Source organism: Marmota flaviventris, chromosome 5, assembly GCF_047511675.1.
Source record: "Marmota flaviventris isolate mMarFla1 chromosome 5, mMarFla1.hap1, whole genome shotgun sequence".
Taxonomy (NCBI): domain Eukaryota; kingdom Metazoa; phylum Chordata; class Mammalia; order Rodentia; family Sciuridae; genus Marmota; species Marmota flaviventris.
In genome coordinates, this window is record NC_092502.1 from 105411658 (window position 1) to 105428818 (window position 17161).

A 17161-nucleotide genomic window follows, 5' to 3' on the forward strand; every position below is an offset into this window, starting at 1 on the left:
CTCAAAGGACAAAGATAAAAGAAGCTGAGGCAATTCACTTCCTTGTTAACTCCTCCCTGAATAAAAATAAAAACATGTTGTGTACATTTTCTCTTTGGAAAAGCAATACCTACTACTACAAAAATAAAATCCTAGAACAGCACCAAAGAAAAAAATATCACTCCTCAAAGATAATTGATAGAAATATTTTGGTGTGGTTTTGATCAGGGTTCTCTGCGCCGCCGCCCCCCCCCCCCCTTTTTACTTGTCTGGTTTCTGATATACTCTCTGCTTAGTTTCTTTGTGTTCTCGAACTTAGAGGAAAGCCAGAACTACTCCTCCTGGAAGAAGGGCACTCTATGACTGACAGGAGACAGACACCTTGGGATATTAAGGAGAAGCCAGAGACTCCTTAGTGTTAGCGGCTCTTTACCACCTTGCAGGATGCTCCAGAAGAAGAGCCTGAGCCCTTGAGTCTCCTGGGGCTCCCTGGAGCTTCCCAGCTCAGGAAGTACACAAGGCAGCCTGGCGAGGGGGAGGGTGGGAGAGGGAGTGGCTCACAGGACCTGGTCCAGGGGCAGCCTCTTCTTTCCCCAGCTCCTGGGAGAGTGGGACATTCTGGGTAAGGAGGGAAGATGATTTATTATCTCCCGTCCTTGGGCCTGGGGCAGATGCTGCTGTGCATACACCACGCAGAGGGCCCCTAGACACAGGGCACACACAGCCCCGGAGTAGAGACAATCTAATGATAATCTCATCAGTCCCCTGAGTCTGCAGAGGCAAAAACTGAGGCACGGGGAAAGGATGTGGTGTGTGGCTGGCTGAAGGCCCACAGGTAGCCCATGGGAGAGCAGAGGAGAGATGCACAGGTGCCTGCCTAACCCGCTGCTCTTCCCTGCATTGAACAGATGCCTCCGTCTGTATGACTTCCACACAGATCACCTCTCTGAGACCTGCATTCCCCATCTGGAAAACTGAGCTTGCCTATGTCTCCTTTTGCTCAAAGAAAAAATGTTTTTAAACATGACATATAAAAGAATATAAGATTCAGGGAAGCTTTAGAAGACCTCGGTTTCGAATCCTGTGAGATCTTGGGCAATTTACTTTATATACCTGAACCTGTTAAGCCACTGTAATATGAGAGGAATGACAATAATAGCCCACTCTCTTGAACTTGACTATGAACCAATGTGCTGTATGCTAAAGTTATTTCATTAACAACCTTGAGAGGAAGGAATCATCATCCTATTTTAAAAATGAAGAAACTAGGGCTTGGAATTTAATTAGCTGGCTCAAGGTCAAAAGTAGGCTGTAGTATGTACCTCATAGGGTTTAATGTAACTAACAGTTTGTGAGCTATTAATGAATTTTTTGATTATGAAATGCATACATGCAAACATTTATTTGACTTTGATTTTCAGTGTAAAAATATATTGAGATTTTTAAAGGAAAAATTCCTGAATTCTAAGTTATCCCTATTTGATTTTATTCACTAAATGTTATTTAAATTGCTACTGAACATGAAGAACTGTGTTGGGCACTGAACGGGAGGGCACAATGTGACCTCTGCTCCCTGGAGGTCAAAGGTTATCTGGAAATGCAGATATCCAGGTAAAGATGGCTGCGGTGTTTAGAAACTGATATCCAAGGGGGATGTGAGCCTGGGAGATGCAGGAATGAGCTTAGTCTGGAACAGTGGTTCCCAGACATGGCTTTGGCTGTGGTTAACCCTGGAGATTCTGATTTACCAGGGAACGGATGGGGGCCCCGGCATCTTTTGTTTTGCTTTTTAAAAATCCCTCTGGGATTTTAATGGGTCACCAGGGCTGAGAACTGCTGATCTAGACCATTGAAGACACATCCCTGAGGAGGTGACACCTAAGTTAGGGTTCATTCTAACTGTAGCTGACAGCTTTGTCAGGTGGACATTTCCTGTTCTGACAGGGAGGGATGGAGACCACCCTCTGGAGGGCCCCCCAGGTGAGCTGCACCTCTTGAGAGAAACTTGGTGAGACTGCAAGCCTGCCCACCCCAGCCCTCCAAATTCATGCCCCACATCATCAGAGAGAAGGTTTCCTAGGGCACATGGAGGCCCCATCTCTCCTCTGTTCAACCAGCTGCTACCCAGCTGGAACTCAGTGGGGACAGATTGAGAGTTCTTGGAGCTGTGACTTAGAAGTTAGGTTTCTCCTGGTATCTACCAGGCTGTTGATGGGAGGGGGGTCCCCAGACAGTCACTCAGTCAGGCCTGGTGACACAACCTTGAGAAACACATTCATCAACTGCTCATGCAGTTCTCAGACCTATGAGGTAGATGCTGTGAGAACTTGGGCAAAGTGTTTAAAATCTGAGTCTCAGTTTCTTCAACTGTTAAGTGGGATCATAATAACATTTCCTTCATAGGGTTAGTTTATAAAAGAGTCAGTGAAGATAAACACAGGCGGTGTACACCTGTAGTCCCAGCTCCCTGAAAGACTGAGGCAAGAGGATCGCTTGAGCCCAGGCGTGGAGGCCAGCCTGGGTAACACATGGAGACCCTGTTTCAAAGAAAGGAGTCAACAGGGCAGAGGCTCATAACCACGTCAGTGGCCAGCTCAACTAGGTCAGCTGTACTGTGCATTCAGCCTGTGAAATGAAATGATGCCAGGCCAGATTGTCACTGGACTGTGGCCAAGAGGGCTTTGTGGTGCTGAGTCCCCAGGTGAGAAACATCTGCTTGATTCTAGGCAGTGCCAGGTGGAGGCAGGCCCACCCTAGGGAAGGGCAGCTGTTCTTGGAGGCAGAATGGAAACCAGCTGCTTGAATCCTGTGCCAAGCAAGAAGATGGAGTCCAACATGCCCACTCATCCTGCCCCCTACACCCAAATTACCAACTACTTGAATCTCCACCTTCACAGCTGGGGTATGAAAAGAAGGGCAAAGAGAATCCAGAAGTGTCCAGTGGGGCAGATGCCTCTATCCAGAGACACACTATAAGAGGAGGCAAAGCATTCCAACTTGTCCCACTCCCCAAATCTTGCACATTAAAACCTGAAGTTTTAGAACTAAAAGTGCTGTAAAGATCATCCCCTTACTTATTTGCAGAAGAGGAAGCAATCCAAGAAAGGGAGAAAAACTTGGCAAAAGGGCAGAGTTGAGACCAGAGCAGGGCCACCTGGCTCCTGGACCCCTGTTCATTTCCTGTCTGGGATGAAGCTGGCAGGCTGGTCCAGGTCATGCTCTCAGGGCATGAACACCTCCAGCCAGGCCCATCCCCAGCAGCTGTGCAAGTGGGAATCTGCACTGCTCAACCTTGCCTCTCTTTTCTTCTAGTTAAATGTTTCATGAATGAATGAGGCAAGATGTATCCAGACTACATCTGCTCTGATTAATTGTAATCTGTAATTGTTAATCAATATATAACCTTCAATGTGCATCTGTTTCAGTTAGCTTTTTCGCTGTTGTAACTAAAAGATCTGACCAGAGTAATTTTAAGGAAGAAAAGTTTATTCGAGGGCTCATATTTTCAGATGACGTGTTTAGGATAATGCCACTCCCATTCGCTCAACTTACAGCAGTACTTCCACCTGCCTCATGATGACCATGTAAGGGATCTTATAGATGATCTGATTCAGTGGTTGTTAAGATCCTCATTTCCTTAGTGGAGCTTTTGAATAAAATCTTATGTGGAATTCTAAGGGTAGAACTATTTGGAATGCAGCTTTGTAGAGCCAGAGGCTTACCCATTTGGATTTCCTCTTGCTCTGCTCCTTCCCCATTTTCCAACCCCCTGAGATAAGAGCCCCATTTTACAAATGAGCAAAGTGAGTTCTAGAAGTGAAGTCACACCAGAGTAGACTTCTGAGCCTAAATTCCAGAGTTTGAGAGCAAGTTGCTTACAAAAAAAATAAGAGTTGCTCTTTAGTTTCCATTGGTTAGAATTCTAATATTTTGGGCATTAAGTGAATGAATAAAATGAGACTTTTCTTAGGGAATCAATCATGTAATTAGTCAAACATTTGTTAAGCATATGACCTTACCAGTTGCTTAAAGATTCCATGAGCTGAATGCAGACACAATGAAAAGCAGCCTCTCGTGCTAATGAAAATCAGAGAGGGTCTTTAATTAAGATTAGATTCCACTCCAGAAATTCCAAGTAATTGTGGCTTTAAACAAGATGGAAGTGGGCTTCACACTCACAGTAGGAACTGAAGGTGGGTAGTCCAGGGCTAGTTCCGTGGAGTTCTCTGCCATACTAGGGTATGGCCCTCAACTCTCTGCAGCCAGAGGGTGGTTGGAGCTCTTGCCATCTTCTCTACTAGACATCACGATGGAGAAAAGGTTGAAGGAAAAGGGGACTAAGAGGCTGGGCCTGATACATTTTAAGGGTTTCCCAAACATTGACTAAAGAAACTGTGGCCTTGACAAGTTTCATGTCATCCCTGATTCTACAGGAGGCTGGGATAGAGTCCATTCCAGGTAGCCATCTGCTCTGCCCCAAATCAGGGTTCTATTGTAACAGAAAGAGGGGGCAATGTGTGCTGGGGACTGTCACAGTGTGTGTCCCTTATGTTTATTTTCCTACCCTTTGTTTTTCTAGGCAGAGTTTGAGGAAGCCTAAAGTTATTCAGTGTGATGAAGGTAGGAAAGCGGGGAAAGGAAGAGAGGGAGGGGCTGAGAATGGTCTCTGTAAAGTTGGGTCAAATGGGGGCTGGGGTTGTGGTTCAGAGGTAGGGTACTCGCCTAGCATGCATGAGGCACTAGGTTTGATCCTCAGCACCACATAAATGTAAAATAAAGATATTGTGTCCACCTAAAACTTAAGAATAAATATTTAAAAAAAAAGAGTTGGGTCAAATGCAGTGTTGATGGTCCCATGATGCATGTCAAGTGTTTCCCAAATTTTGTGCCTCAAGGGTCATATATCTTATCCCCCAGGCAATAATTGTTTAATAATTGAAAAATAATAATGTAGCTTCGTGCAATAAAACATTATCTGGCCCTAGATCCTGGTTTGGGGTAGAGGGGGTTATGGCAAAAAAAAAATGTGGCATATACATACAATGGAATATTACTCAGCAATAAAAGAGAATAAAATCATGACATTTGCAGGTAAATGGATGGCTTTGGAGAAGATAATGCTAAAAAAACAAATGCCGAATGTTTTCTCTGATATAAGGAGGATGATTCATAGTGGGGTAGGGAGGGGGAGCATGGGAGGAACAGACAAACTCTAGATGGGGGGGTGGGAGGAAGAGGGAGGGGGCAGGGGATTAGCAATGATTGTGGAATGTGATGGACATCATTATCCAAAGTACATGTATGAAGACACGAATTGGTGTGAACATACTTTATATACAACCAGAGATATGAAAAATTGTGCTGTATATGTGTAATAAGAATTGTAATGGAGCCCGACCCCACCGAATGTAGATCATAGCCAACTTTTTCTTCTATCAGACGGCGTGTCTCTGATTTGATATCAAGCTCCTTGATCCATTTTGAATTCACTTTTGTGCATGGCGAGAGAAAGGGATTCCCATAGCACAAAAGTTAATAACTAGAATCAACAAATGGGACTTACTCAAACTAAAAAGTTTTTTCTCAGCAAAAGAAACAATAAGAGAGGTAAATAGGGAGCCTACACCCTGGGAACAAATCTTTACTCCTCACACTTCAGATAGAGCCCTAATATCCAGAGTATACAAAGAACTCAAAAAATTAGACAATAAGAGAACAAACAACCCAATCAACAAATGGGCCAAGGACCTGAACAGACACTTCTCAGAGGAGGACATACAGTCAATCAACAAGTACATGAAAAAATGCTCAACATCTCTAGCTGTCAGAGAAATGCAAATCAAAACCACCCTAAGATACCATCTCACTCCAGTAAGATTGGCAGCCATTATGAAGTCAAACAACAACAAGTGCTGGCGAGGATGTGGGGAAAAGGGTACACTTGTACATTGCTGGTGGGACTGCAGATTGGTGCAGCCAATTTGGAAAGCAGTATGGAGATTTCTTGGAAAGCTGGGAATGGAGCCACCATTTGACCCAGCTATTCCCCTTCTTGGTCTATTCCCTAAAGACCTAAAAAGAGCATGCTACAGGGACACTGCTACATCGATGTTCATAGCAGCACAGTTCACAATAGCAAGACTGTGGAACCAACCTAGATGCCCTTCAATAGACGAATGGATAAAAAAAATGTGGCATTTATACACAATGGAGTATTACTCTGCATTAAAAAATGACAAAATCATAGAATTTACAGGGAAATGGATGGCATTAGAGCAGATTATGCTAAGTGAAGCTAGCCAATCCCTAAAAAACAAATGCCAAATGTCTTCTTTGATATAAGGAGAGTAACTAAGATCAGAGTAGGGACGAAGAGCAGGAGAAGAAGATTAACATTTAACAGGGATGAGAGGTGGGAGGGAAAGGGAGAGAGAAGGGAAATTGCATGGTAATGGAAGGAGACCCTCAGGGTTATACAGTGGAGGGGGTAGAGAGAGAGTAGGGGAGGGGAGGGGAGAGGTGGGGAGGGGGGAGGGTGGAGGATGGGAAAGGCAGCGGAGCACAACAGACACTAGTATGGCAATATGTAAATCAATGGATGTGTAACTGATGTGATTCTGCAATCTGTGTATGGGGTGAAGGTGGGAGTTCATAACCCACTTGAATCAAAGTGTGGAATATGATATGTCAAGAAATTTGTAATGTTTTGAACAACCCACAATAAAAAATTAAAAAAAAAAAGTAAGAATTGTAATGCATTCTGCTGTCATTTATTTTTTTAAAAAAAATCAATTTAAAAAATAATTTAAAACAAGAAAACAAACAGGACAATTTATGAGAATATTTAGTACTGCATATTCAGGGCATGCCAAAGACCAAAAATACTTTGTACAAAAAAATGTGATTAAGCTAATGTGGGAAAAATGAAAGCCAATGTGAGGTTAGACTGTATGGAATAATATTTCACGTTGGTATTAATGTGGGCAGCTGTGGACAGATTGTTTTAAATGATGAAAAATTGTTATTGAATGATATCATTGATAATGGCAGTATTTCTTTTCAAATTTAAGACCAAGTTGTAAAGCACTCGGGTCTTATCTCCATGCACAGCGTAGGAAGTGTGGAGCTCATCCCCGCATCTGAGATAGGAAAGCGTTTAATAGACTGAATCCATGCCGCTTTCTTCTGGGAGATTTCAATTTCACTGCAAGCAATTTACATAGAGAGTCACAGCTTGAATTCATAGCTCATATCTTGGTTGCTTTGGAGATAGCTTCTCTGTTGGAAAGGCAATTACGACCTGCAGGAGAAGCCTGTCTACCATTAGTCTCCAGTTTTAAACGTTGACAGGTGGAGATGGAGGTGGGGGTGGGGGTGATTAATAAAGTGCTTTGTCTTTCTAGTCCTGGGAAGGAAAGGGATTTAAGTGTCACAATTTCCTAGTCTCCAGAGATTTCTTTTTCCTGAACATTTCAAGCTTTTGACCAAAATGAGAATAGGAGTAATTCGTAATTAGTGAACTTTGTCACATTACATATATGAGGACAATGAAGTGATCAAAGGGCACCCTTTCAAAAGTTTACTAAACCATAGGAAAAAAAAGAAATCTAGTGAGACTGTAAAAATCACTTCTTGCCCCCCCCGGGTGTGAATAGCTTTGAAATGTATGCAGAGATTTGTGTTATATTTATTGTTCTTAGGGGAAATGGAACTGAACTCTGGTAATCCTTGGTACGACTGTACCACAAAACAGTCCTGACAATAATGTTCTTGAGATAGCTTTCCCCTTAACTGCTAATATGGGAAAACTGTTGTATCTGCAAATTAGATCATGGTTCAGCCAAACAAATGTGTATTTTCTGAGTGACTTATTCTCTGCAAGTCCCTGACATAGCCAGAGGCTTGTACATTCAAATCAGAGGCCTGAGCTAAGACCTTCCAGCATTTTCTCTAATTGACTTGGGCATGGGGACCCCTGATTCCTTCTCCTTTAATTGTCACCTTATATTCAGGGCTAAAAGGCTATAATTATTTGAAGTAGCTGAAATTTGAGTGACCCAGATAATTATCTCAGCAAGACGGGCTTAAAGTTTATTGACACAAATGCCAGTTTCATTAAAGGTTTGGTACAAAAGGCAAGTCCATGAGACAGCTGGTTGACCGAGGTGAATTGACAATGAACAGCACCAAAGACACAGGAATCACCAGGGACTTTGTAGTAATTACCATCATTTTCATAATACAGTTAGCAGAGGATTATGGGAGGCCAGAAGAATCTTTATAGTTACCATACTTTGCTTTCCCCAAATTGAGACTAAGCTGCTTACAATCAGACTTCTTCTGTCATCGTTTCTCAATGGGAACCCCAGAGCACCATGGCTGAGACTTCACTCAGGCAAAAGAACACAGTGGATGAGTCAAAATGAATCAAAACCATACTTTTCCCTAGATTCTGGGCAGCCAAAGCTAACACAATGACAATAGTAAATTTTGCACAGGTATAGATTTTTAAGTCCTACCTTTTCATTTCTCTCCTCTGCATGTTTAATGCATGACTAAAGAGAGCACAATAATTGTCTGCTATAAAGTTTAAATTTTTTTAAACAATCATCTGAATTTAAATGAATTGCTCTATTCTGCATTTTAGGGTTTATTGATCATCATTACATAGTAAGAATTCCATATGTAGCTTAACCAGAGATCACCATGGGAATAAAACACTTTTTTATACCATTCACCAAATGCTACATCCTACTGTTGGTTAACATACAGTAGGCATGTCATGCTTCTCTAAATAGACCATAAGCTATTAGAAGCTGGTGCCTTTTAGTAGCAACATTGCATGAACTCAGTGGTCTAAACAGAATCATTTCTGTGGGTCAAGAATCCAGGCCAAGATTTGCAGAGCTGCAGAGAAAGACAGAAATTTGGATCTCCTGTTCAATTTTAGAATGGTATTTATTTCAGGGAGCAGGTATCCTGCTGAAGAGCGGGTGCTCTTGCCACAGAAAGTTGCAAGCAAGCCTACTGAAAGATTCAGAGAAGCCAAAGAAGCTGCAGGCCAACTTGCTGCAGGGAGATTCAGCAAGAGCTGGAGGAACTGGTTTCTACCCCCTGCCAAGGAGCTGTAACTGAGGAATTGAATTCTATAACCAATGAACTCCATGCAGTAGACATTCAAATTCAAGAATTCATGGAAAAGCAACAAAAGCTTCTTCAGAAAAAAATGTTCCCTAACACAGAAAGTGCTGCTTAAAGGGTTTTGATGCTGGGGTAAGCAATGAATGTGATTCTTCACCTCCTGCTTAGAATATAGATTTCCCATAGTCTGGTAACATGAAAGATGTTCTGCAAAATGTCTTTAAACTGCAGACAGTTTGAAACTATTAATGTAACAATGGCTGGAAAGGAAGTACTTCTTTTTTATACCTTCAGGAGGTGAAAAAGTTTATGCTATTAGTAACCAGCATTATGTTCAAATGAATTTAAACTTGTGATTTACGCTCATTGATCTTCTGGAAGATCATTTAATGGTTTCAAAAGAATTTGGAATTTCAGTTACATGTTAAATGCTTCTAATTCTGAGGAGTATGTGAAATGGGTTCATGCTGAAATGGTAAATAAAAACTCCAAGTTAAAGCTAATTTCTGTGACTCCAGAGAAAATTGCAAAAGACTTTTACCTTGTTTAGCTCAAGTCTAGAGAAAGCCTATGAAGCAACAAAATTTATTCGCTGTGGATGAAGTTCATGGCTGTAATCACTGGGGATGTGATTTCAGACCTGATCATAAGGCACTTGGTATCTTGAAGCAGCAGTTCCCTAACGCATCACTAACTGAGCTGACTGCAACTACAAAAATCATGTTTTGAAAGATGCTTAGAAAATTTTGTATGTTGAAAAGCGTTTTACTTTCACAGCTTCATCCAAATCTTTACTATGAGGTTCAGCAAACACTGAAAATTTTATTGAGGATATAGTAAAGCTCACTAATGGAAGATACAAAGGGAAATTAGGAATCATATATTGTTTTTCTCAGAAAGACTCTGAACAAGTAACTGTTAGTTTATAGAATGGGAATCCATGCAGGTCCTTACCTGCCAATATAGAACCAGATGATAAGACCAGGTTCATACAAGATGGTCAGCTAATGAACTTCAGGTGGTAGTGGCAATGGTTGCATTTTGGGTGGGAATTGATAAATCAGATGTGAGGTTTGTTATTCATCATTCAATGAGTAAAGCCATTGAAAATGGTATTATGGCCTTGAAGATATATTCATAGTAAGTTTGATGGTGGTCATGGAAAATGTGGGACAATATAAGTTTTATGAGATACTGCTAAAACATAAGCAAACGTCGCAATGTATTAATAGCTCAGCATTTAATGAAGTGCAGAACTCAGAAGCATGTAATAAAATGTGTGATAACTGCTTGTAAGGACATTTCATTTGGAAATAGCATTATAACAGAATATTATAAAGATCTGATTAAGATCCTGAAACAGGAAGAACTGAATGGAAAACTCACTATACTAAAACGGACTGATTCTTGGATGGGACAGGATGCAGCCAAACAGAGAGTAGCAGGTGTGGTTGCTCCTGTATTCCTTGGGAAGACCTGAAGAAAATCATTACACACTTTCTTCTGCAGCTGTATCTTAAAGAAGATGATAGTTTTACAGCTAATACTACCATTTAGTACTTGAAAATAGGACCTAAAGCTAATCTCTGAACAGTGGAGCATACATTATTATTATACAAGTGAACAAGCACACACAGAGCCACTTCAGGGTTCAGACATCTTATTCTGAACAAGCTGATAAAAGGAAGGAAAAATTCAGGTAACTTCCAGAAGTCTGCTAACATGCTTTAACAGTCTGGTTCTAAGAATACAGGGGCTTAGAAAAGAAAGATTGATTATGCCTGAAAGGACTGTTACAAATTTCCCATGAAAACAACAGTTCCTTCATGTACACACCATTAATTTTGTGGTTAACAGTTTAATTTTTTAAAAAAATTTATTTTTTAATTGTAGTTGGACACAATACCTTTTCTATTTATTTATTTTTATGTGGTGCTGAGGTTCGAACACAGGGCCTCACACATGCTAGGCAAGCGCTCTACTGCTGAGCCCCAGCCCCAGCCCCAATAGTTTAATTTTAAGAACAATTTCATTGATACTTTATATAAGAGAGCTATATTTTCAGATATGAGCATTTGAGACCTGTCAAAATTGGGAATCAAGAATTACATAATTTTATAACATGAAATAGGGAAAGTAAATCATTTTAATTCAACATTTTATAAATATAAAACACTTCACAATAAGTTCATGACCCTCTTAAGCTCCTTAAGCCTTGGTATACTTAATTGTATTGTTTTCTTTTGACACAACTACCTTTTTGATAGCAATATTAAGCGACACAGGCTTCTTGCTACAAGTGAGAGATATTTTAAGCTGAATAAAGTCGATGATTTTAGATTTTAGCTGTAAAGTTCAAACAGAAAGAGAAGAAGGCATCAATACAAATAAGATAACAAATAAGATATAGATACATTTGTACTTCAGTAAAATAAAACTATAAGCTTCTGACATTTTACAATAAAAAATGGATCTGGTCTGTTAGAATGCCTTTTGGCTAAGTAGATAAAAATTTAGTTAAATTCTCTCCAAGGCTAAATCGCAAGTGAAATGTTAAAATTTAAAACAGGTCTGGGGTTGTGGCTCGGTGGTAGAGGCATGAGGCACTGGGTTCGATCCTCAGCAACACATAAAAATAAAAAATAAAGATATTGTGTTCATCTAAAACTAAAAAAATAAATATTAGAGAAAAAAACATAAAAACAAGTAACACAAAATTTCTTGTATAATAAGTGGTCAATTTTGTGTTAGAAAAATATATCTGTAAATAAATTATTTGAAATGATATCATCCTTAGGATTTTATTTAATACTTTCCCCACTAACATCATTATCACTTCTGTATTGGGAAAAAAAAATTGAGTCCAGTCGTGACTGAATTGGGACTGTGCTTCAGGGTCTCTCATGAAGTTGTCATCAGTGTGTTTTCTACAGCTGAGGTCTCATTTGAAGACTTGAATGAGGAAGGGGCCACTCCCAGGCTCACAAGTCTTATGTTTGTGTGTCTCCTCCAGCACCCAGCACTACATTTTGCCCATGTAATTTGCACTTGTTAAGATCAAATGGGGATTTTGACTTCCAAATACAGAAATTTTGAATGGGTTGCTACATATGGGTGAGGCTACTCGTTTGCTCTGGAGCACCTCTTCAAGGGATTAGGTGTCGATAGAGGTCTGGATGAACTGTAACCTGGTTTGCAAAAATGTGCCTGGGTAGAACACATCTCTGGGTGAAAAGGTGCAAGTAACAATGATAGTAGCTCCTAGTTATTGAGCATTTAACATGTGCCAGGTACGGGGCCAAGAAAATGATCAAGCAGAGAGGCCTAGAAAGGTGAAGCACCTTGCCTAAGAATAATAAAGCTAGTAAATGGTTGAGCTGGGAAATCTTATTCTATTAATGCCAACATGCACATTCCATCCACCAAGCCTTAGTGCCAGTGATAGATGGCTCTTTGGATAGGGAATGAGGCATACTGCTGCCTAAATCTCAGGTTGTTTCATCTAAGAGAAGGGTTAAAAAGCGATAAAAACTCAACAGAAAGGTACTGTTTAAATTGCTTTTCTTCTTATGTAGGCCAATTTTTACAGCAAACAAGCAATAAATCAATTTCTAACCCCTGGCACAATTTAGCAGCTATAAGTGGGGAGGGGAGACAATGGTCATTCACAGTCACCTGCAGTGCCTGTGATAGGCAGTGAGGCTGGTCTTCTGGGGTGGGAGGTCAGAAGGGCAGGATGCCTTCCAACAGAGCAGGAAGCTGGTTGCATACATGCAAGTGCAGGCTAGTTTTTTGTAGGATATCCTCTTGGCCTCCATCCAGAGCAGAATTTTATTCCCCAAGTCAGGTTATTATGCTCCTGTGATTTGGGGGTTTCAAGGTCCCAAACCATTAACATAATATGTAATCATATCACCCTGGGCAGATTTCTGTCAGTGTCCTTTGTGACTTATTGCGAGGACAAATCAGAAACACATTTATCAGTCAGGACAAGCTAGCCACAAGCCATATTGACTACTAAAAATAACAGTGTGATAGTTCTGTATACTATACCCAAATAGACATATGCCCTTAAATACAGGCTCTAAGGAAATAATAATCATTATATGATTTATCAAGGGAAGGAGGAAAGCCAGGTCTTTCTCTCAAAGTATTCATATTCAGAATTTACTGGGTGATGATGATACACACCCAGCATTTACTGCATATCCTTCTCATGGTGTTTTTCTGTTACTTCTTATAATCTAGCACATTTGATGGTCTCTCGAAACTTCTTAAACAGTGTCAGGATGTGTTACTCATGAACCAAAAATGTTAGACCTCATTACAGATTTTCAGTTCCCTCCCTCCTGACAGACACTGCTGTCTTGCTGCTTCCCCAAATGTGTACCATTGAGTTAAGGAGCAGGAATCACAGAGACTGACTTGTATTATTTCTGAGTGTCACCATCTATGAGGCCTTATAAATGTCTGGGTTCGTCAGTGCTGTCTGAAACAAAGATGTGCATATGCTCAAGGACAGGACAGATTGTGCATACCCAGGCAGGTCAGTATTGAAGCAAAGTGATATTTGTAGGATAGAATCTGAGAAGACCAAAAAAGGTGACAGTTGAAAAAAAAGGGGGGGGGGACATGAAAAAGTGCCTATGAAGTGGTTCTCAATCTTTGCTACATGTTAGAATCATCTAAGTTGTTCTGAAAATTCTAATAGTTAGGTCACAGCTTCAAACCAACTAAATCAGAGTATCTGAGGATACAACTGAGGCAAAAGTACTCACTAAAACATCCCTACAGGGGCTGGGGTTGTGGTTCGGCAGTAGAGTGCTTGCCTAGCACAAGTGAGGCACTGGGTTTGATCCTAGCACCACATAAAAACAAATAAATAAATAAATGGTATTGTGTCCAACCAACTACAATAAAAAAAAAAATAAAAACAAACACACAAAAACTTCCCTACATTGATCACCTAACAGAAGAGGAGGTTTTCCCATTTCTAGGAATAAATATGGTATTACTTATAATAATAGGTATATTATAAACACTGAATAAAAATATTGCTGCAATCTTAGTGGCTTATAAACACAATTTATTATCTCATAGTTTGTATGGGTCAGGAATTCAGGCATGAGTTAATAGAGTTACTGTGCTTCAAGGTTTTTCATGAGACTATAATCAATGTGTCATACAGAGCTGAGGTCTCATCTGAATGCTTAAATGAGAAAAGAGGTGCCTCCAGTCTCACATGATTGTTGGCAGGATTTGGTTCCCTGTGGCTGTAGACTGAGGGCCTCATTTTATTACTGACTGTTGCCTGGAGTAATTTTCTCCTCATGTGAGCCTCCCTACATAGCATTTGTTCATCAAAACATGCAAGCTGAAAAGGAAAAGAAGACTGATAGCAAGATGAAAGCTATTATAGAACATAATTTCAAAAGTGATACTCAAGGGCTGGGGTTGTGGCTCAGTAGTGGAACACTTGCTAGCACATGTGAGCCCTTGGGTTTAATCCTCAGCACCACATAAAGATAAATAAACAAAATACAAAAGTATTGTGTCCAACTACAACTAAAAAATAATTTTTTAACAAAGTGATACTATATTGCCTTTGCCACATACTGTTAGAAGTAAGTCATAGAATCTGCCCACCCTCAATGTGAGAGGATAACATAGAGGAATAAGTATCAAGAAGTGGGGTACTTATGGGCTATTTTAGAATCTGTCCATCACAAACACTATACCTCACAAACTCTATTATTCTATGTGCAATGTCTAGCAGTCAATAAAAGTACAAGGTACATGAAAACCCCAACACATTGTCAATAGATGGAACAATTAAAAGAATAGACTCAGAGATGATCCTGATGTTGGAACAAACACAGGAACTTTAACATAACTATAGACAATATGTTAAAAGATCAAGTGAAAACATGAACAATATGCATGAACAGATGGAAAATATTAGTAAAGAGAAGGAAACTATAAGGTAGAATCAGATGGAAGTGTTAAGAAGAAATCAAAAAATTCTAAAATAAAGAATTCCTAACCAGGCATTGTGGCATATGCCTGTAATTCCCAGCAACTTGGGAGGCTGAGGCAGGAGGATCTCGAGTTCAAAGCCAGCCTTAACAAAAGCAGGGAGCTAAGCAATGGGAATGTGGGTCAGTAGTCAAGTGCCCCTGAGTTCAATCCTTGGTACCCACCAAAAAAAATCTTTTTATAGGCTCATTAATAGAATCAACAGTTGAGAAAAGACTCAATGAACTTGAAGATAGGGCAATAGGAACCATCCATACTAAATGCAGACAAAAGAGTAAAAATAAATAGAAAACATATCTAAGATCTGTGGGACAACATCAATGGAATCCTGGAGAACCCCAAGCAGGATAAATACCATACACATGCACACACCCAGACATAGACACTAGATTTGTTATGTTCAAACTTCTGAAAACTAAAGGCAGCCAGAGAAGAAACATATTTTACACGCAGAGGAAAAATGGTAAGATGTACAGCAGACTTATTATCAGGAACTATGTAAACCAAAAGCAGATGAATGATGGTAAAACAGTGACCAGAATACCTGACAAGAACACTTAGAGGGAAAGTTTATGTGAGGCTCACAGTTTCATCTCAGTCCATAGATGTCTGACTTGATTGCTCTGGCCTAAGGTGAGTGTGGCAGAGGAAAGCTGCTCCCCTTATGGCAAGGAAGCAAAGAGTAAGAGACAGGAAGGGGCAGAGCATGCCTCCAGTGACCATCTCCTCCAGCCATGCCCCATCTGCCTGCAGTTACCACCCAGTCAATCCATTCAAACTAGTATGGACTGATCAGATTACTGCTATCATAATCTAATCATTCAATCTCTGAATATTCCTGCATATTTAACAGGAGCTTTTTTAAAGATGTACTTTTAGTTGTTGATGGGCTTTATTTTATTCATTTATTTATAATGTGGTGCTGAGAATTGAATCCAGTGCCTCACACATGCTGGGCAAGTGCTTTAATACTGAGCCACAATCCCAGGAGGTTTTGGGGGGTACCATACATCCAAACTATAACAAGTGACATCTTAAAGAATTGAAAATCATTTTATCCCTGAACTCTACACTCAGAGAAAATACTTTTCATAGTTGAATACAAAATAAAAACTTAAGAAAAAGAAAATCTGAAATAATTAATTACCAGCAAAATTGTATTACAAAGAAATTTTCAAGCAGTGGAAGTATTATACCAGATTGAAGGTTGGAGTCATACAAAGAAATGAAAAATTTCAGAAGGGGTAAAAATGAAATATATATATATATATATATATATATATATATATATATATATATATATATATCATATAAATGCAAATACTTTATATATATAATTACTATATATGTAAATACTTAATATGTGTAAATATTTTTCTTGATGAAAAAAGATTACTATTTAAAGTAAAATTTGTAACATTGCTTTATAGGTCTTATAACACATGTAAAAGAAAAATTAAGGCACAAAATAAGAAAGAGAGAATTGGAAGGGTATTATTGTAGGGTTTTTTATGGCATTGTGAAGTATAGTAATAGCATTTGAATGTAAATTTTGGTAAATGAAAATGCATACTATAAACCCTGAGAAACCAGCAATTTAAGTTTTTTTTTTCCAAAAGAGCTATAACTAAGGGGCTGGGGATGTGGCTCAAGCAGTAGCGCGCTCGCCTGGCATGTGTGCGGCCCGGGTTCGATCCTCAGCACCACATACAAACAAAAGATGTTGTGTCCGCCAAAAACTGAAAAATAAATATTAAAATTCTCTCTCTCTCTAAAAAAAAGAGCTATAACTAAGATGTCAAATGTGAAAATAAATGGAATTATAGGAAATAGTAAACTGATCTAAAAGAAGGCATAGAGAGAGAAACATGGAAATAAAGAATAGATGGGATGAATAGAAAACAACAGAAAGATGATCAGTTTAAGTGTAACCATAAAAACACAACTTATCAACATGTGTCAGATATACTAAAGAAGAAGAAAGGGGGAAATTTATGTTAAATGC

At 39.6% G+C, this 17161-nt stretch overlaps 1 pseudogene; it reads left to right on the top strand.

Annotated features, from left to right (window-relative positions):
- LOC114086397 (ATP-dependent DNA helicase Q1-like) overlaps positions 1–17161 on the top strand; it is a 161733-nt pseudogene that overhangs the window by 130806 nt on the left and 13766 nt on the right.